Raw genomic sequence first — 20,966 nt, 5'->3', positions numbered from 1 at the left:
CTGGTTCAGGCTGGACATAAGAAAAAACTTCTTCACTGTCTGGGCCCCCAAGGTTTGGAACAGGCTGCCGCCTGAGGCGGTTCAAGCACCCACTTTGAATGCCTTCAAAACACATTTGGATGCTTATCTTGCTGGGATCCTATGATCCCTGCTGACTTCCTGTCCCTGGGGTGGGAGGCTGGACTCAATGATCCTCCAGGGTCCCTTCCAGCCCAAATGTCTATGAAATCTATGAAGTTGGCGCACAGGATGGATCCTTGGTTGTCCCCACCTTAGTTAAGCCACTAACTGACATTATATCAATTTACTGTACATGGAAATAGTTCAAAAAAAATTAAAAGCAACTTACAGATGGAGAGAATTCCTAGAGCAACTAATAATGTGTGTTCACCTTCAAAAAGAGAAAAGGAACCGTATCAAATTAAAAAAAAAAAATCACCAAAATCAAATGACTATATGTAAAATTTGACTCAATATTACCCAAAGTGCTTAAAATGGAAAGAAATGGGGCAATATCTGGTGCAGAAGGAATCTCTACTTGAACACTAATCCTCGACAGTATTTTCCCCACAAGCCATACTCCACAAGCAGCATAATGGAAGGAGTGTTTAGGAGGCATAGAAGAGCAGGAGACGGATGCCGGGATCATTTATAAATTTTTCATGAAATAGCTGTTGAATAAAATGGCATAATTAAAATGGGGAGCAAGGTCCAGAACCCAGGGCTCCCTTTCTCCCAGGGAAATGTGCTGAAACATCAGGATTCCTTTTGCTCAATCTCCTCCTTGATGGCTTTAGCAGTTCTTCCTACACAGTAGGCCAATCTGAACAGGAAAGTTTCTCCAGGCAGCCCATAGCCTAGTGCAGTGATTCTCAACCAGGCTCATGCTCATAGCACCCTGGGATACCTTGATATATTTTTAAGGGTGCCACAGGGTACCACACAGTATTAGTATTATCAGGTTTACGTACATGATTCACAAGATAAACCCAATTTTTTTCAGATAGAAATCCACAGTTGTATTCTTTGAGTTCTTTGCAAAATAAAAACTGCTCTATTATTATTCTGTAGGCAGAAAGAGAGTAAAAACGAAGAGCTTGCACTTTCCAAGAGTGTCTCAAGTCTATTCTTGGGTGTCTGAAGTCTAAAAAGGTTAAGAATCACTCGTCTAGTGGTTAAGGGACTCTTTTGGGAAGAGGAAAATATAGGTTTGGAGTTTCTTCAGGCTGAGAAGAGAAACAAATCCAGGCCTCCCACTTCCTGGAGATGTCTTTTAATCACCTGGCCATCATCAATACCATCAACTGTATTTTTTTTAAATCACAGTAGTCATAAGTACTTTACTTGGTCAGACTTGGGACCACCAGCACACACACTTAGGTGCAGGACACCTAAGTTGCAAACCCCAGATGCCTTGGGGGGATAGCATGGGGCGGGGTGGGAAATCAGAGGATGACAGACATCTAAATGGTAAGCCTAGCCAAAATGACAAAGTCCATGAGCATATGAAGTAGCTGAACTTTGGGTACCTAAGTCAGTTTATGCCAGAAAACTAAGGTGTCCAGAGGATCTCAGGTGTCAGTGGGGTAGGCATAGTTTCCATGAATCACTCTTTGACTTCAGGTGCTCAAAATTGCATCACTCTCCCATTTTAGGTGCATATGTTCTTCTGCAGATCTCTAAGGGCACATCCAGACAAGCCTGCATGTGCCTCTTGCCGTGTCTCAAAGCAGTTTGAGACACGGCAAGAGGCATGTTGGGACCAAAAAATTGTTTCCCACGCTGCATATTTGTAGCACGGGCTCAAAATTTGATATCTGGATATCCTGGTATAAAAAAAACAGGGAAAAAAGGAGGGCAGGGCACAGTCCAGGACCATGCCCTGAGGCAACTGGCGGCTGGGTCCTCCAAAGAGACACTCTGGTAGCTGGCCAGAGCATCTCTATGCCTGTTCCTTGGCCCAATGCAGCAGCATTCTGCCTGCCCATGCAGGGCAAACAGCGATGCGGGTTGCATGACCTGGACCCAGGCTCCGTCCCAGGTAAGTGGGAGATGAGGGGGTAGAAGGAGGGAGGACTGTGAAGGTGTGGGGGACCGTGGCGGGGGGCAGCTCACGAGGGATGGATTCCCCAGCCGCCCCCCTGCACAGCCCCCACATGGCCCACAGTCCCCCTGCACAGCCCACAGCTCACCCGCAGCAGCAGTGGCCATCAGGGCGCTCAGAACCTCCTGACATGGCCCCCCTGGGTGGCACAAGGCAGTGTAGCTCGGCCCCAGCCACCTGGCACCCAGTGCTGCCTGTGCCATATTATGCGGAGCCATGCGCCTTCAGGCAACTCCAGGCTGCTTGAGCTGTCACCTGGGGCCCCATGCCACCTGTGAGGACCACCTGTCATGCCCAGTCGGGTCCTGTGTGTATGGAACTGGCCCAGCTCAACAGCACACAGGGCCCATGCATGCAGGACCCAGCCCAGTATGTCCCAGGCAGCAACCCCACTGCCAGAATGCTGAAGTGGGTAGAGGGTGTAGGGAACTCTTGGTTACGGCTGTTTCAGCAGTTGCACTGGCACAAGAGCCTAGTGTCCCCAGATAGCAATTGGCTGAACCCCAGAAGCTCCTGCGAGCAAGTAGCCCTGAGCTGCTTGCCATGGCAGATTTTATACTTCTGGGGCCAGCACAGGGTAGGTTTTATAGTGCTGGCCCCAGGCTCTAGCTCCCCCTGGCTGCAGATCCGGGAGGAGCTGGGCAGCATTATTTTGCCCCAAGTAGCACAACTTACCCCACACCAAAGTTCATGTCCGGGCATGTCCGCCAAGGCAAAAATCCCTGGCTCAAATTTGTGCCAGTTCTATTTGAGTTGCTCCAAGCGCATGTGCCTGCAGGTGTGGACGGTTCTCTAAGAGTTCAAAAAATCAAGTTACATTCCAAAAGTCATGAGATTTTAGAAAGCAATCTTTAGTTTTAGGCCAATAAATTTTACATGCTTTTTGTTGCCTCCTAGTTTCTCAGCCCGAAGCCATTTTCAACTTTTTCTCTAAAACCATGACAAATAGACCTCACTTCTTGAAGCTTGTGTAAACACACGCATTTGATAGCTGAGATTTTAAACAAAACCATTAACTGTTACAGGATTTGTGATGTCATCATGAAAATTTGCAATACTGCAACTACTATGCTTATTGGATGAAAGCATTTTAAAGTAATGTTATCCTGTACTAGCCACCTCTGTGAAATTATACTAAATGGTGTCTCCAACAGCAAGCTGATGCATCATGTTAACCTTTGAAAAATGCATTCAGAGAGTTTTGCTGAGACATTGGTTTCTTCTCATCGTTTCATCCCAAACCTTCCCCTTAAAACAACAAACTGTGAACCTTCGGAATAATCCAATTCTTGCTGAGTTATTCCTTTTTTCATGTCAGCCTGTAAGACATTCTTACATGTAAAGATGGGTGAGTGTGGGGTGCATGGAGTTGGGGCTGCGCGTGCTGGTCCCTGCCTGTACCACAGGGCTGGGGTAGGGAGGAATGGGAGTGGGCACATGGGAGTGCAGTGACAGCTGGAAGGGAGTGCGGGGCCTGTACCGGTGCCCTGCAGCCAGCGCTGGCAGGACCCAGGGTGGGGCAGCATGAGCACAGGGTCCAGGCTGGTAGGGCTCTATGGAGCCGGGCCAGCTTCCCTCTCTCCCTGCTGGTACAGCCTAGCCCGGCTCCAGACCCCTTCCAGCCCATGCCCTGTGCTCCTGCCACCCTGCTCTAGGCCCCGCCAGTGCTGGGTCAGGGCACTGGCACGGGCCCCGTGCTCCCACATGTCCACTTGCTTCCATTCCTTTCACCCCCACTGCCACTTTCCCCACTTTCCTGCCCACCTGCTGGCTGTTATGCACCACATGGCTCCCAGCTACATGGCCATGATCAGCCGGATTCGGTTCATGGGCCATATTTTGCCCACCCCTGATGTAAGGCATAGTTCAGCTTTCCTTAGCTAACATTTGCCATATATGCATTTGTCAAGTCCAGAAAAAAAACCTTCTAGAAAATCCTAACAAACCCTACATTTTCAATCTTCCAAAGGTCATCTGTGCCCTTCTCAGAAATCTCTATGGATATTTTCATTTTTCTTCACTTTTGATTAGGAATTAACTTATCTGATTTTGCAATTAGTGCAGCCATGGCTTTCCAGTGAAAGCCTAATACATGATTAATGCGTTTAACTCTCAGAAAAACACCACGAAAATTCATCTCTCCTTTACCCATGTTAAATGCATGTGCTGACTTTGTGAAATCTTACAGCACTGCATTTTAAATGATGTATGAAATGAAATCCTTACATGGTGCACAGAGAGAATCACAGACAACATTGAGCTCTCCGTGATCATAATACTCTAATGTTACAGCACAGACATAACCAAATACTATCCTGTTTCACTGAAATACAAGGGATGCTGTCAGGCAGGTGCCCACAAGGAATTATTTACTGGTTAAAGAAACCATGAAGATAATTCCTTGTCCTTTTAAATACTTAAATGAAAAAGCAGCCCATAAGAGATGTGAATATTGTAAAAACTGCTGGATAATAAAATGCAACTAGATTTCTTAATTGCTGTACTCTACAAACCTTGCATATAGGCATTTCATGTACAGAAAGTAAGAAACAACAACAAAAAAAACCTAGGCATAGATAATTTGATGCTGCTAAGAAATCAACTATAACAGTTCTGATTAAACTCTGCCTGTATAATCAGAGATCCTGCCATTTCAATTATTCTCTTGAAAAGGGTCAGCTAATTACTGTTATTTTCTCCCATAACACCTCCCTCCGCAAAGGCACACACTTTATTTTTGGGTGATTAGAATGATGGGGTAGGCGGGGAGAAAAAAAAAATTTCCAAGCTGCACAGTACAGGGACAGAGCCTAATCTTCAGCTTACTCAGGCTCCCTTTCCTGATGAGGCAAAAACTAGTTTTAACACTATCACAGCTTAATTGCCAGCACCAGTTGGCTTCTCACCCAAAGCTGAAACTGTAGCTGCTGCTGAACACCCTGGGTGGATTTTGGATTTTGAAAAGTTAGTTTGATTGGTGGAACCATCAAGACTATTAAAAAGGAGAGAGGCTCATAAACACTTGTGGAGTGAAGAATGATTAGCAGGAATCAGGTAGATTATAATGAACCATGAAGTCAATTGATGTCAGGGCATTAGGCTAATTTTCTTCCTAATGTTCTTCCTCACCCCTAGCATCATAGTGGTTGCAAATTCTTCTCTAGCTCTCACCACCACAAATACCTGGAGAGGAGTGCTGTCTTCTAAAATCCATTGTTTCAGCAGACTTGCACTGACCATGCATGGTCTTGCTGGGAAAAAGCTGCTGACATCTCATCTCCTCCGCTGACTCACAGACAGTGTTAAGTATGGCAATAGAGGAAAAATAAGCTTGGATATTGTGTTCTCTGCATTTACAAACAGTAGTGTCCAGGTGCAAAGCAAAAATATTCTTCAATATATTTTTGCAATGGCTTGAAGTTGCAGCAAAGTAAGTTTAGAATGAATATCTGAAAACACTTCCTCACTGTTAAAACTGTGAGGAGGTGGAAGAGAATGCCTAGGGAAGTTATGGACTCTTCATTACTGGAGGTGTTTCAAGAAGCCACTGGTTAGGTATGATCTAGGAGTAGCTATGCCTTTGTTCTACTATGGGTGTTTCCCATGCTTTTGGGCCTTGCTGGTTGCACCCAGCCCCCTCTTTCTGTTACATGTGTCAGGGTGTTTTTAAGCCTTCCTCAGAGGCAATGGGTGTGACTGGGGTATGCCAATCTTCCTGCTGGGAGCAAAGCTAGAGGGCCCTGGCTAGGGGGTCTTGGCCTTCTTCTCAGGGTCAAACCAAATGGCATATTTGGGGTCACAAAGCAGTTTTACCCCATGTTCAGATGTGTACAGACTGGGGGGGGTTGCCTCCCTCTGTAGTATGGGACATGACCTTCCATCTGGCATCTCTTGGGCATATATTGACAATATTTCATAGAAGCAGAAGATTGGCTGCTGTGGTTCCTTTGCTTTACCTGTGGCAGATTCGAGTGTTACGTCTGTGTTGTGTCAGCGTTGCTGGTAGTCTTATGGAGAATTTAGATTATGCTTTGTATGGCAATGGTTTGGAAAGTGCTGATTGATCCTTCCTTAGGCAGGGAGTTGGACTAGATGACCTCTGGAGGTCCCTTGCAGCCCTACCTCTCTCTGATTCTGTGCATGTAAACAAGCTCATGAGTAATTCATTAACTCACATGCTTATAGTGAAGTATGTGCTCAGACCTCTTGGTTCAGTGAAGAAGTCATGGAGACAATACTCTCAGTCTGTAAAGATGAAAAAATCCATAGGTTTCTCAATATTGACCCTTCCGGATAATTGAAGTCACTACTGTATTAGATTTCAAAGGGAGTACCAGCCCTTCCTCAATCAGAAATATTAATAAAGAAATTGTGTAAACATAAAGTCAGATTTATTTTTTAATAGAAAGATTCTCAGGGCTTTGATAGGAAGGTGAAGGAGCTCAAGTTTTGGGAGTCTGCAATGGACAATGTGGATAGGCTGTATAGCATTTTCCTTGTATTCCAAAGTCTTTAGTACTGTACAAGCTTCCCTCCCTTAAAATTGATACTTTTTATTGAAATTAAAATAAAAGAATTGTACTCACACAGTCCTCAACTATCTGTACACCAATAAACCAGGAGAGAAAAAAATGTTGATGGATAAATTGTAATTTCTAGTTTTCAGTGGATTTTCAAATATACCAATTTGATGAGAAAAAAAGAAAAAGTCTGAGGTTAATTATTTCTACAAATGCCACTCAAGAAGGTGAAGTTGAGAACACTGCACAAGGACAATGAAATGGTAATTCTGGTTTATTCTTTGACAAGATGAGATGAGAGAGTATATGCAACCTTTAATATAAAACCAGAAGTGCACAAAAGGGAAAACAATCTTGGTCTTATTAGCCTTAGGTAAACAATCTATTCCTATTTGTCTGTGCTGTGTATGAATCTGTGTTCATCTGATGACAAGGTGATAGTTGCAAACAAGGGTGTTCAAGGTGATGAGATGGGGAGGATTAACATGCCCATTTATCTCTGCTCCTCACAGGGAGGAGGCCAGGGGCATCAATCATTCTGGATAAAATTTTCCTATCATATTGACACAGACACAAAATATTACATGTAGCAACAGAAATTCTCATTACCACCTCTCTTTCTGAAGGGCCTCCTTGGAATTGTTAAATTAATAAATATCCTTATTTGGAACAATAACATAATTAACAAAATGGTTTAGAGAAGACAAAGTTACATGGAAGCTTTGTTTGACATTTGCAAATGTAAATTCAGTTAAGTAACAGGAGAAAAATTACTTCCATATTCTACAGCTACAAAGCAGGATAACATACAGAACCTCAATACTGTACAGATTTAAAGGTCAGCAAAGCAACTGGGATTTTAGGAAGGTGATGCTGCGCGCTGTTCTCTTGCATACTGATCCACACTAAGAACTGAATCCATATATTTGATCTGGACAAATGTAGCAAGAATGTTTAATTCTCTCTATTCCCTTTTTATATAAGCTCCTGAGATGATGGTAGCCTGCATTTTTTTTTTTTAAAGGCAAAATCTTTGGTTAACAGTGTGCTATGAATTTAAATTTGGATTTGCACTATTCACACTCTACATGTAAAAGCTTCTGAGGAAATTGAGAGAAAGCTGTTACTTAGAGAGTAGATGGAAAGTGTGAACCTGTATAGTGTCTTACTGTTTAACTGATGGTTTTCTATAACACTTAACACTGTAGCATTTAAGCATTTATGACCTGGAATTTCAGGAGGAAGGCATCTAAAAAAAGACTAAGCAAGATCGCCTTGCTCACAAATAGCCCAGACACTGATAAGGTTTGCCTGAAAAATATTATCTATTTAAAAGACCCTGTCTAACACAATCTACAACCTCTTTGTACTCATTAAATCAACCACTGCTGTAACAAATTGGCACATGCTTTTGCAAATTTAAAATATAGCCTTCAGATGATGCTGTGAGGTAAAGAGTAGATGGAAGCAATACTGTTGAGAAGAAAAACTGAGAAAACTTGATTAACTGAGATGTATATATACATGTCTTATATAGCACCTCATTATATAAGACATATCTATATAGAGAGAATACTACATAGCAGAGGTAGGCAACCCCTAGCATAGGCACCAGAGAATGGTATATGAATGCATTTTGCTTGGCATGTGGACCTCAGGGCAGACGGCAGGGAAAGGTCTGCGCTGCCACAGCAGAAATAAGGCCCCTTGTTGCTCCCCCTGCTGTTCACCGCTGGCTCGCCAATATCTCACAAGTTGAGGTTGCAGGTGTTTTTGGCACTCTGCCCAAAAATGTTGCCAACCCCTACTATATACTATATCCTTAAGCAGTATGCAAAATAATTTATGCAAAACAATTATGTATTAATTCTCAGCAGAAAACCTCAAAAGACATTACAGATATGACCACTATATTTATTCTTCAATGTTTATGTGGGGAAACTGAGGCACAGAAAAATTAAGTACCTAATTTAGCACATCGGGTATATCAGAGGCATAAGCATGAACAAAACTCAGATCTCTTTCCTGTCCATGTCCAGTGATTGGGCCACACTGCCCCCTCAGTGCTGATATACAAAAACAACTTTCTTAATACAAACATGTGTCTTGTTTTTGGTAATAAAACAGTATTCTGATGACTAGAAATGTAAATAATTTGTGATGATTGGAGAGTCACCCAATGTGCAACTTCATCCCTGTTGCTTTCCAGACCAATTTTAATAAAAACAGATAAGCTGAGCCTTTCCTAGATCTGATAAAAAAGAAATCAATATATTTTTGATGAAAGAATTGTTCCCATCAGAGTTCCAGTGTAATTGGGCCCTCTGGCTGTGCTGAAGCCATGCTGCTACATGTACTACTGCAGCTCGCAAATGGCAAAAGAAGGGAAAGGGAAACCCAAACCCTCTCCCTGTCCCTCCAACACTCACTGTGATCAGATGTAAGATTTTTCCAGGGAAAATTAAAGTGAAACTCCACCCATTAACTTTGTTAAGTAATGTGTGCAACCTGTTAAAGACAAGTTACCCCTCTCATTCTGACCCAATTCAAATAGACAAGGCTAATTGAAATGCTCTTTACACTGGCATGAAGAGCAAGGCGTCTTAAAAAAAACCCCCAAAAAACAAACCAAGCCCCTAATAATCATGCAGTTTTAGAACCATAATGCAGACTGGCTACATCCTCTGGTACGTTGCTCTAATGTTTAATTACCCCATTATCTAGCACATAAAACACTTTTCACCAAACAAAGGAAAAATTCAACTTAAGGTGCATTTTATATACTGAAGCTATGTAACACAACATATCTGAAATAACTATAATAAAAAGTTGAGCAAAAATTAAATTGAATTTATTTAAAAAATATTGTTCCTTCAGTTTTATCCTCTTAGTTTTTGGCAGCTGCATCTTGTACACCATGAAGCTTGTTATACTTTTGTCTGCAAAGCTGAAAAGTCCCCAGCTGTTTTTTTCCACAGAGATAAACCTATACACTGATCAAGTCACACTTCCCAGCTTTTTGTTTCATAAACTTTACAGCTAAGGCTTTGAATCATGAAATGTGTTTTCTAGCCCCTGGATCATTTTTTGCTGACTTCAAGTTATCTGCAGTATTCCCATAGCCTTATTTAAGTGGACACCAGCAATTTACCCAGTACTCTAGGAAAGATCTTCCCTACTCCTACTTGAAATAAATCTTTAACTTTTTGAATACATGCTTCTCAAAAAAGCTGTTAATCGTATTATGTCTACCCAAAAAAAGTACTATTGCATTCTTTAAACCTCACTGAATTATTCTAAATTTGCCTTATTCTGTTTCCAAAAACATGATACCAGACAGAGTCAGTTAGCAGCAACCTTTATAGGGAGCATCCTATGGTATGGAAAATGTTTCCAGGGCAAATGTTACTGGTAAGTTTCCCTGATATTGTTAAAAACAAGCATTGATTGTATGAAGATATACAAATGTCCCCAAGTTCTTCGCTGGCACCAACAGCAAAAGGATCATGGAAAGCTAGGTGGCAGAAGCAAGGACAAAATGAAGTAGTATATGTATTTGTTTTATAACAGTTACAGTTCGTTACATTTAAAAAAATGTTAAAAGAACATCATGGTTGCAAAGTCAAGTTCTCAAAATTAGGAAATGCCTAAACAAGCAGCATATGTGAAATTTGTATTCCAGACCATAAACAAAGCACTTTACCAAAAAAAATTCCACATTTACAGCTTTCCCAAGAAGCCTTAATCATAGATAGTTTTTGCACTACGCCATGAAATCTGGGCTGAAGCAGTAAACCAAGTTGTTTTCTCAGATGTTTATGAAACTTCCAATTCAAGTAAACGGAGTTCCGGTAACTATAATCCTGGGTAAATGTAATATTTTGCTATTAAGCTATTCTCTATAGTCTCCTAATTTTCATAAAGCTATATGTAATTAACTATATAGTCCTAATAACACATGTAAGTTTCAAAGCAGCACAATGCTTACCTGACATCTACAATGCAATTCACAATATTTAATAAAAACTATTTTCATTGTTGCTGCCTAAAGTAACATCAAGTGATTTCAAACAGACTAGAATAAAGAAATGTGTTGCTTACATTACTGTTTTCATTGTTGTGCTAAGAATTTACTGCATATGCTTATTCTTAGTAATAAAAAGTGTGATTATGTATCTAAAACTTTCACAATTGACAAACACAGGCTAAAATGTGAACCTCTGCTAAATAGCCTAGTTAAAAAAATAAAGCTATGTTTTCCTTTAAATTAGGAACTCATTGTTTACAGTACTTTTTTAACTGAATAGCAAACCTTTAATGCAGATTAGACTAAGGACTCAGATTATTCTAACCAACGTAAATACTTATAAGCCTTTGTCTTTGGAATTTACAATCTTCATTTTACTTCTTGGAACTGTCAGAAAACAGATGCTAGAAAAATGAGAACTGAAGGCTCAGCACTGAGTGAGCTCTTATGATTTTGTTTCTTACAGGCAGTTGCAGAATATGTCCCATTGCATATGTCCTCCATTAAGGTTGCAAAGACCAAGGGAAGAGAGTTCATAAAGGCATCTCTTTACACACACTGAATAATGGTACATGTGAATCACAAACTAGCCAAGGGAAAGCATGTACAGGAACATGCACCCCAGCTAACAGACTGGGATATAGTTCAATTCTGTGCCTGCCATAAACAGTGTAAAAAACAAGACAAGACTGAGAACAGCCTCCCCTGATAACAGGAGAAAAGATCAAGTGGCCCTGTAGGAAAAGGTGAAAATGTTTGTTTGAGACATTTCCTGTTTCTTGTTTCAGCTGTGAAAACAATGGAAGTGAACAACTGTATGTGAACTACATGCGGTGGAAATACTTCCCTATATATTAAGGCAAGTTTCTTTGAGTAGATGTGATATCTTTTATTAGACCAACTGAGTAGTTGGGAAAAAGTTCTTAGCAAGCTTTTGGGTGCAGTCATCCTTCTTCAGGCATGGGGAGTCTTTGCTGTTCTGAGACTCAAAGAAATGAGAGAAGCTAAAAGCGTGGCCGGATGTCAGTGAAAATGTAAACCTGCCAGCACATCTCCACCACCCTCATTATCACTATACCCAGCAATAGAACCATCACCATTCCTGGATCTTACAAAAATGCACCTCCAGAGATGCAATACATCTCATCCAGTGCACCAAATGCCCTGATGGAAAATATGTGGGAGAAACTAAAAAACAACTGTGCACCAGAAAAAACGCACACCGAAAATCTATCAAAGACAAGAATACACAACTACTTGAGGGGGCAAACTTCTCACAAGACAATCACTCCCTCTCCGATCTCTCAGTTCCCAAAGGGAACTTACAAAACACCTTCCATAGACAAGTCTATGAACTTCACTTCATAAATCTATTGGATACAAAAAATCATGGACTCAATATAGACATTGGTTTCATGGCACATTACCAGTACTTGCCTGACATGACCTCCTACATTTTTCTTTTCCCCACTTTTTCTCCCCTCCCCACTTTTCTGTCCTTTGTCTCCCTGATTTCCTACTATTTCCTTCTTCACTGAGAGACTCTTCCCTATCCTGTATTATTACCTCTGTAATGCTTCCTTTGGCCGTTTCCCCCTGCTTTCTTCCCCCTCCCTCCCCTGCTTTACCCTTTGTTTCTCCTTTCTACCTGTTTATATTTTCACTACATCCTCTCACACTTTGAGCTTCTCTCATTCCTGTTTCCCTGATCTCCAACTATTTTCTTTTTCACTGACAGCCTCTTTTCCATGTTGTATTCTGTCACTGCAATGTCTCCCTTTAGCCTTTTTTCCCCTGCTCTCTTCCCCCGACCCTCTCTCCTTTACTTTTCATCTTTCTAATTTCTACCTAGTCACATTCTCACTGATGTCCAGCCACACTTTTAGCTTCTCTCATTTCTTGGAGTCTCAGAACAGCAGAAACTCCCTATGCCTGAAGAAGGGTGACTGCACCCAAAAGCTTGCTAAGAACTTTTTTCCAGCTGCTCAGTTGATCTAAGACAAGGTATTCACATTTACCCAAAGAACCCTGATTGCCTATGTCCTTAGACCAAAACGGCTACAACCAAAAACCCTACATATTAAAGTTCTTTATTATGCAATTAGTCCTTCAAACTAAAACTGCTCAGGAAAAATTTGTCAAGGAACCATAGTGGGGGAAAGGAATAAGAACACAAAGCCAAATGATACAGTAGTGCAAAAATTAAGAAATTGTGACACATTATATGACGGTGAACAATATGCAGATTAATTCACTGATTTATGTCAACAGCCAAATGGATTGGGTTGCATTAGTTCCAAAAGAGGAACATAACTCTTTAGAAGGCAAAAGGGACTGTGGAAAGGAATACAAAGTTCCTAGAGGACAACATTTTTGAATAGTTAAGGTCAGGAATCAATTCAGGCTGAGTTTTTTGTCTACTGTTAATTACATTTTAACAAAGAGTAGTTTATGTAAGCCAGTATATTTGGATTTATTCTGCATGGGTGAATATGAATGTTCTCTTATAGAATCAATGTAAAATTTGCCTACACCAGTCAAGTAGAAATTGAAAGACTAATAATGGTAGATAAAATGCATCATCTCCAGAAACAAACATAAAAATCTGCTATAATTCAGAGTTAAATATGCAATTATTATTGAGCACGCTTCATAATATTTAGTTAATAAACATTTACCACTAGCACAGGCTTGCTTTTATAGAACCATAGGCGTTAGTAAATAATATTAAGGTTCAAGATTTAGGGAGTTTTCTTAAATGTAGATATGCATATTTAAATTAGTATAATTACACAAATTTGAAACACTTGGTAATAAAGTGATATTAATTATTGTTGATCATTCACAAGAATGATGAAGTCTTAAATTATGCTACATCAGTATAATTACATCTGCATCAAAATTAAATGAGTTCAACACAACTGAGGTTACTTGTAAATATAAATCAATGCTTAATAATACATTTCTTTAGAAAGACAGATGTGATCCTATTTCCATTTAAAAAAGGCAAGATTGCCATTTGCTTTAAACCTGAAGCATCATCATGTAATTTGAGGGCATTATCCATGATCCACAGAAATCAGTAGAAAAGCCTTCCAATGCCCTGTACTGGCTTTTGACCATATTAAATTAAATGGAAGTTGTATTCTACAGTATTCTCTAGAGAGACATATATTCATAAAGCTAATCTCTTTGACAAGTTAGAAACCAGGATTTTACTGAATTTTTTGTCCCAGCTCTGAGACTTACTTATTCTCTTGGCCCCCACAAGTCATTTGTCCTACCCTCAGTTTCTCACATCTATAAAATATGGATGAGCATGGCGGGGAAGATTTGTCAATATTTGTGAAATGATTTTAAAACAGGAAGTGTTATATACATGAAGTAATATTATTATTTTTGTTTCCTTATAATAAACACTACAGAAAAAATAACAGAGCAAAGTTACATTAAGTTAGTAAACTCTTGTTTAACTGGTAAAAGAAAACAAATATGGAAACCATGAACATAGTATTGGTTTTTAAATCCCATGTCTCTCTCAGAGGTGCTTTCCTTTCCTGCAGTCTTGTGACAAAGTAGTTAGCAGATTTTGCAGATTTTTTAGAACCTGACTTGTGACCTCTGGGCTGTTAACTGCACCTTAGCACCCACGCCATCCCACCCCACTCCCTCCAGGGTGCTAAGAAGCACCTTCATCCACTCAGGCTCCAGATCCTGGAATTTTCTCCTAAGGGTAGGCACCTACAACCCTTTCTTTCAGGAGCTAAGAGGACTCACTCTTTTCTTGTGAATCACAGGTAGAAAAGAAAATAGTACAGATTTGATTTTTGTGCAAATTGTAGCAGCTGGAAGAAAAAGAAGATAGTACTGGTGGTATCCTCCATTAAACAATAGTTTGGGTGGTTAGATAGTGGAAGATCCAGGTTTAATTTTCTCCTTTGCCTGAGGACATTCAAACTTGTATCTCGTTCCCCCCAGGCTATAGCCTGTTCTAGAAGGCAGCACTCTTCTCAGTGAAAACAATTCAAGATTTACTGTGCCAAAGAAAAAACACAATTCAGGATCCTTAACAGCTATGCTGTCATCAGTGAGCTATAGTCTAGAAAGTTTGGGAAGGATTACTTTATCTCATCTCCTTTTCTAGCTCTTCAACAATGGAAAGCAGCAGCCATCATTATTACATCCTCATAAAAGCCAACCCCATCAGGGTGCATTAGACCTGCAGTCCTCAGGAGACATAGGCAGAGGCCCACCTAGTTTGACTGGATGTAGGTGCAAGATGGTCCTGAGCTGCTCAGCTCCTGACAAGACTGGAGTTTAGGTACTCCCAGTGTTAGGAAGCAGTTGAAGGGGGGTTTCAGTATTGCAACTTTGGACTTAGGCACCTAAATTCTGACTTAGTCAAACTTTAGGAACCTACATCCTGTTTCAGAGCCTGGCTCTTCTTACATACCTTAGTAATACATGTTCTACATAAGGTGATTTCCTATTTACATGTGTGGTTCTGGATTCTGTTTCTTCCAAAGTCAGCGACAGAAGCTCACTATGCTCTGTGACCACTGTTTAGTGCGATTCATTTGCTATGGTACAACTCCTGTCATAGACTATCTAGTTGCAGCAAAGAAACAATCTTTTATTCCCTTTCATAGTGCAAAGGCAATATCCTAAATGCGTTCTGCTTCTGACAATTCTGTCAAAGGAAATTACAACTTCATCATAGCCTGGGGACAAACTTCTTCCTGGACCTTAATATAAAGCCCAGTTATTAAACCATTATTTCCCCAATATTACCAAGTTTGCTTTTTGTTTTCAAAGCAAAGAATCATTATGCATGTACCATGAATTAAAGTTACAGTTTTTGCAGGTGATAGGCATAAGATCAAACTAGACTGTTAAAAAACATCCCTTATTAATTACCACATTTTCTTGCTACAGCACTGCCCCCCATAAGATATACACCTTGTTTTGAAAGGCAAGATGAAGAAAAAATGGTATTTCCTTGTAGTAAGTAACTGAGTAGCAGTAGCAGTGAGGGAGCCAATCCTGCCTCTCTTCTGCTCCCTGTGCAGCATGTGTGTATTTTACTTTTGCTTTTGCCCAGTAGGTGGAAGAAACTGCTCTTACTGTATTTTTTGCATAATGTGCACTCCAATTTCCAGCAGCACGTTGGTCGCTTATTAGAAAAAAGTCAAAGAGAACGAAACTATCATTCTTTACTCATTTCTGTTTACTTTTCCCTCTACATGTTATCCCTGCTCACAAATTGTAATTATAATTAATTGCAAGTACTGTATTTACTTGCATCCAAAATGAGGTTTTCTCCACCCAGTCAGCATAGGGGGAAAAAAGCCTAGTTTTAGATTCAAGTACGAGCCTAGGGCAGGCAGCAGCTCAGCTATGGTTTGGTCCTATGTCAAGGGCCAAAGCTGGAACTGAGCTGCCACCTGCCCTAGGCCTGGGTGGCTCTTGCAGCAGGGGTGGTGGTAAGCAGCAGGGGAGTGCCAAGGATACCACATGGTGGGGGCAGAGGAGGGCAGGCACCTGGGGAACACCTTCAGTGTGCAGCCTAGTGGGGAACATGGGGGAAACCATTCAGCCTGTTCCCCTCCAGCCACTTCCCCCACCCCCTGCTACTTACCTTCAGTTCTAGCTCTGGCCTTGGCCTGGGGGAAGGACAAGCAGTGTGGGGGACGGTATAGGCATGGAGGGAACAAGGGACAGGGGGGAAAGGCAGGCATGCAGGTTGGGGAGGAAAGGGACAGAGGAGGCAGGCAGCAGGGAGGATGGGGGACAAGTGGCATGGGGGTAGGTTGGCACCAGGGAAGACAAGTGGCAAAGCAGGCAGGCACAGGCATGGGGGCAGGCACAAGGGTCTGGTTCCTCACCCCACACTGCCACTTTGCCCTGCCACAGCTGTGGGAAAGAGGGATGGCCGAATTTAAGATGACCCTCCAATAATTAGTTTCTATATATGGAATATTATAACACATTTATAATTTTCCATGTATAGGATCTAATTATTGATGGGTCATTTTAAGTTATTTTCAATTCAGGTAAATATGGCATTTATGCATCGCTTATTTATAAAATAGTATTCTTTTGAAATTGACAAAATGTCTGATTTTGCAGGAAACTGATTGTACTGCTTGGAGATAAATCCATTAATTAATCATAGAAGTTAATGCAAAATCTACTAAAACCATAGTTTTGATAAAGAAAGGAAGAGTGTTGGGTATCTGATTTTTATTCCACTTGATAAACTATGTAGAGTTAATGTGATTCATTCCCTTCTCCTAGGGACCTACTTAAATCGTAGTGAGATGAAACAATTTTTGCAGGTTAGTCATGGCATAAAAAGCAAATGCCACAGTATTCCCTGGATGTGCTCCATCAGCCGCACCTTTTGGTGCTGACTGGTGGAGAGGCCCCAGTAGAGGGAGGAGGTACGAGAGGGCAGGCACCATCTTGTCTGCTGCTCTTTGTGCCTCCCTGCCAGCAGGTGCCTTCCCCGCCATGCAGGCTGCTCCCACTCAGAAGCCAGCATTTTATTTTATATTTTTTAAGTTGATTTCATAGACAATCCAGGATTTCAGTTTCCATGACATCTGCAAAATCACAAATTAAGTAGACCCCTGCCTATTACAAAGCATGCTTCTGAGAGTAGAAGCAGCTAGGATGTGATCCTGATCTTCCCAGTTTAAACAACAATGGGACTTCCTCCTTTCCACACAAGCAGTGAATTATTTACAGAAAAAACCTATGGTTTAAATATGGCTTAAATCTACTAATGGCTGTCAGGTCTTTTAACCCAAGTAGTTTTCCACCACTATGAGAATTATTTTTCTACCACCACCAGTGATATGGAATTTTGTCTTTCATTCATTTACAATGAATATTTAAGGAAGCATTCTCAGGTGTAACAAAAAGCAAATCTCTGCAGCTCTTTCTAACAGTTTCACAGGGGTGGGAGTTTGCCATTTTCATACAGCTGTACATATTTTCATTTGTGTTGCTTGTCAATACACTCAATCTTTAAAGATTTTGATCACCTTGATTTTCAGTTTTTAAATATGAATGTATTTTTAAAGTCATAGCTCTAGGAAACCAGCAATATATATACACAATGGAAATACTGCAAGATGATCTGCAACACAGACCTCTGTTCTTGCATAGCATGTTACTGCCTCCATGTTTGAGGGAGAATTCATTTCTGGGGTACACATATATTTATAAGTCTACTATATGAAAAGCTTTTGGGAAATTCATGCTCTGTTGCTTTCACAACCCATTCCCAAGGGCTTTTGTCTCATTTAAGCCTTTCAGTAAGTCTTGATCATTTTAGTGTTTAAGTTACATTAGATACTGTGCTAACAGGCAGAATCTGGGTAATTTACAGCTCTATGTACGTTCGTTAGCAACCGTTTTGCAAACAAAAGAAAACTGTGGGGGTGAAGGGTGACGTGACATTTCAGCAAGAGTTGGCTTTCTTATTAGGATTTCTTTTGTCTGCTACTATAGACTGTGCCACACTTTTCTCTACGCATCCACAGATCTGATGATCAGCATGATTTCAGGAATCCAAATTTTTGTTAGAATTCATACATGCTTAACATGTTCATCAAGCAAGACTAACGCTGTAACCAATGGAGTGAAGAAATCTAGTTTGAATTAGAATTTTGGGTCATGTATACTTCCATATTGTTGCTCCCCGACAGAGCTTTTTTCTGTCCTTTTTTAAGGAAATTGAAGGAGGAAAAAGCAAAATAAATGTATATTGTTTATATCTGAAGTCTTAATTATATCATAATATCAACAAAAGTTTGCTCCATCGTTTTCAGAGGATAAGCCGGATGCTGGCAATCAGAGCTTAACTCTAGAGAGTCGCAAGCTAGCGGATAAGGATTAGGCAAGTCAGGAGCCAGAGGCAGGTGCCAGGAGTGGGCAATTCAGAAAGCAGGGATCAGGGCTGGAGGCAGGAACAAGGAATCAGCCAGGAATATGGCCTGTCAAGGAACCTACTATGAAGTGAAGGAGCTGTTGTTTATCAACAGGCAGCCATGCTATGGAGGGAACTGGAGGCAGTTGCAAGTAGTTAGGCCATTGCAACCAGGTGTACTTGAGTAATTAAGCCCACCTGGGGCCTAATTAATCTGCCTCCTGCCCTGATTCCTGACAATCATTTTCACTACATTTTTCAACACACTATTGCTTACAAAAAGAATCCTGAATGAGACAGACATTAGCTAAAGCATTCTGAAATATGCTGCAGACGTGGGTCACTTCCACAAAGCACACCATAACATCCTACCATGCACACAAAGCATATGTAGGACTGTATTCATTTATTACCGTGGCAACATTTATGCAGAGTTCACACACTGTTGGTTTCAATATTGTCAGTACTCTTTAGTAGTGCATCTCAAGAGAGTCTTTTCAGCCGATGGTAAGCTGCCTTCACAGAGTCTGGCCTGCTCTCTCTCCACACTCCATTCTTCTTCAAGATTTACCAGAAATATGGATAGGAAATTCAGTGACTGTAAAGCTGCTACAAATAGCCATTGAACAACTCAGCAATTTGTGAAACGAGAATTAATAACCAGGGTCAGATCATGGCAGACAGGAGACATAAGCCTCTCTAGAACCTGTGCTTTTCTATAAGTATGCAACCCGGTTTCTTTCACTTCATACTGCTACTGCTGCCATAATGTTAATATCTGTAGCCAGCAGCTCCTTTAAAGTCTGAAACTCATTCTCAATAAATCCTTCACTTGCACCACATACTGGAAAAAATGCAGAACATATTCATTTATGCATGCTTCATTCTCAGAGACAACCACAACTGTCAAGATAGCAATTCTCTCCTTTTGGTGGCTGTTGTTAGGTGTGCAGTCTGGAATTACATAATAGTACCTACCCATTTTGATGTTAACAACAGTTGCTTGTGTGACCTCAGTAGCAATGTCTCAATTTATTCAGGACAACCTTCCTCCAGAACAGTGGGCAGGCATCTTTGCCCTTTATTTGCAACCATGGTTAGAAATAGTTTTGTCAAATACTGCCATTATTTCTGGCTGACACAAAAATTCTTATTGCCAGGAATGAAGAGCCACTCACATTTATCATATTTATCTTACCAGCAATACTGACCAATAGTCATTACCCCATTAATGACCCCACAGCAGTGGTTTATTTCTCTCTGAGCTCTTACATTGTTTTATAATTTCTCTATGCTACAGTTTGCTGTAAAATTCTTTCAATGCCAAAACTCTTTTGCTGCAAAAAGGAATTTGTCACGTCTGGGCTACAATCTTTCTATATCTAGGAGAGCGGGAAAACATTTAATTAATCACACTCTCAACTCAAACTTCTTGACACACTCTAGCAGATGGGCTCCTTGTGGCTCCTTCCCCCACTGGGCTCTTCCTCAGGCTCACATTTGCTGAGTGTCATCATAATATGAGCAGTGGTTTTCAGACTGTGTTTGTGGAACCCTAGGGTTCCATGATAAGTCATCAGGGGTTCTACAAAGAGACTGGGGGTAATGGCTGAGCAGGCCAGAAGGCAGCATACCGCCATTGTGTTATGAAGTGATAGGGTGAAAGGGTTCCATGACTTTAAAACGTTTGAAAACCACTGTCATCTGGCATGATTCCATTTCTCTGTCTACTATATCCTCTTTCATTTCCAGAGATGTTCTGAGATGATCTACCTCAACTCTAACACTGCCCCTTTGAGGTTTCATCCACAACATGAAGATGTTGTCCACACCTTTCTCCTTCCTTCCGTTTCCTTCAGAGGGATCAAAAGCAGAATTTTGCTACTGGATCCAACCATCACCATCAGCTACTGATTCTAATGACTAAAAATCATAACATAGGAAATCACCTGGAAAAGCCCTCAAGTACCATATAGGCCAGATCCGTGAATGAATACAAGGAATGGTACTGACAGCAATAAGCAAGGTGGATGATCTTTTTAGCTGCATTTTGTAAGAAATGGAGAAATAATTTGATTTTAAGGCCATAGAAGAGCTGACAGTGACTAGAACAAGAAATGATCAGGACCTGGGCAAAATCTTAACTATCTGACAAACCCTAATTAGTTTTAAAATGAAGCTTGATTAGCTTATTAAAGCAATTAGGTGATGTGATAAAGGGGACTAGACCCAAATATCCAAGATGTCCCATCCAGTAAGTTCCTAAGAGGATCTCACTATTTGAGCAGAAGGATATGTTAAAAAAGCCCTAAATTTACAAACGCTAGTATCAACTGTACATGCAGACACCCCCCCCCCCCCCCCCAAAAAACAAAAAAA

The 20,966-nt window shown here is 40.9% G+C and overlaps 1 protein-coding gene across 2 annotated transcripts in view; it reads right to left on the bottom strand.

Annotated features, from left to right (window-relative positions):
- The window catches only part of DOCK4 (dedicator of cytokinesis 4), a 483,151-nt gene that overhangs the window by 249,577 nt on the left and 212,608 nt on the right, over window positions 1-20,966 (bottom strand). The gene's annotated exons all lie outside the window — the stretch shown is intronic.

This window comes from Gavialis gangeticus, unplaced genomic scaffold (genome assembly GCF_001723915.1).
Source record: "Gavialis gangeticus isolate Ggan-Ray unplaced genomic scaffold, GavGan_comp1, whole genome shotgun sequence".
In the NCBI taxonomy this organism is placed as follows: domain Eukaryota; kingdom Metazoa; phylum Chordata; order Crocodylia; family Gavialidae; genus Gavialis; species Gavialis gangeticus.
This window is presented reverse-complemented; position numbering and strand designations above follow the sequence as displayed.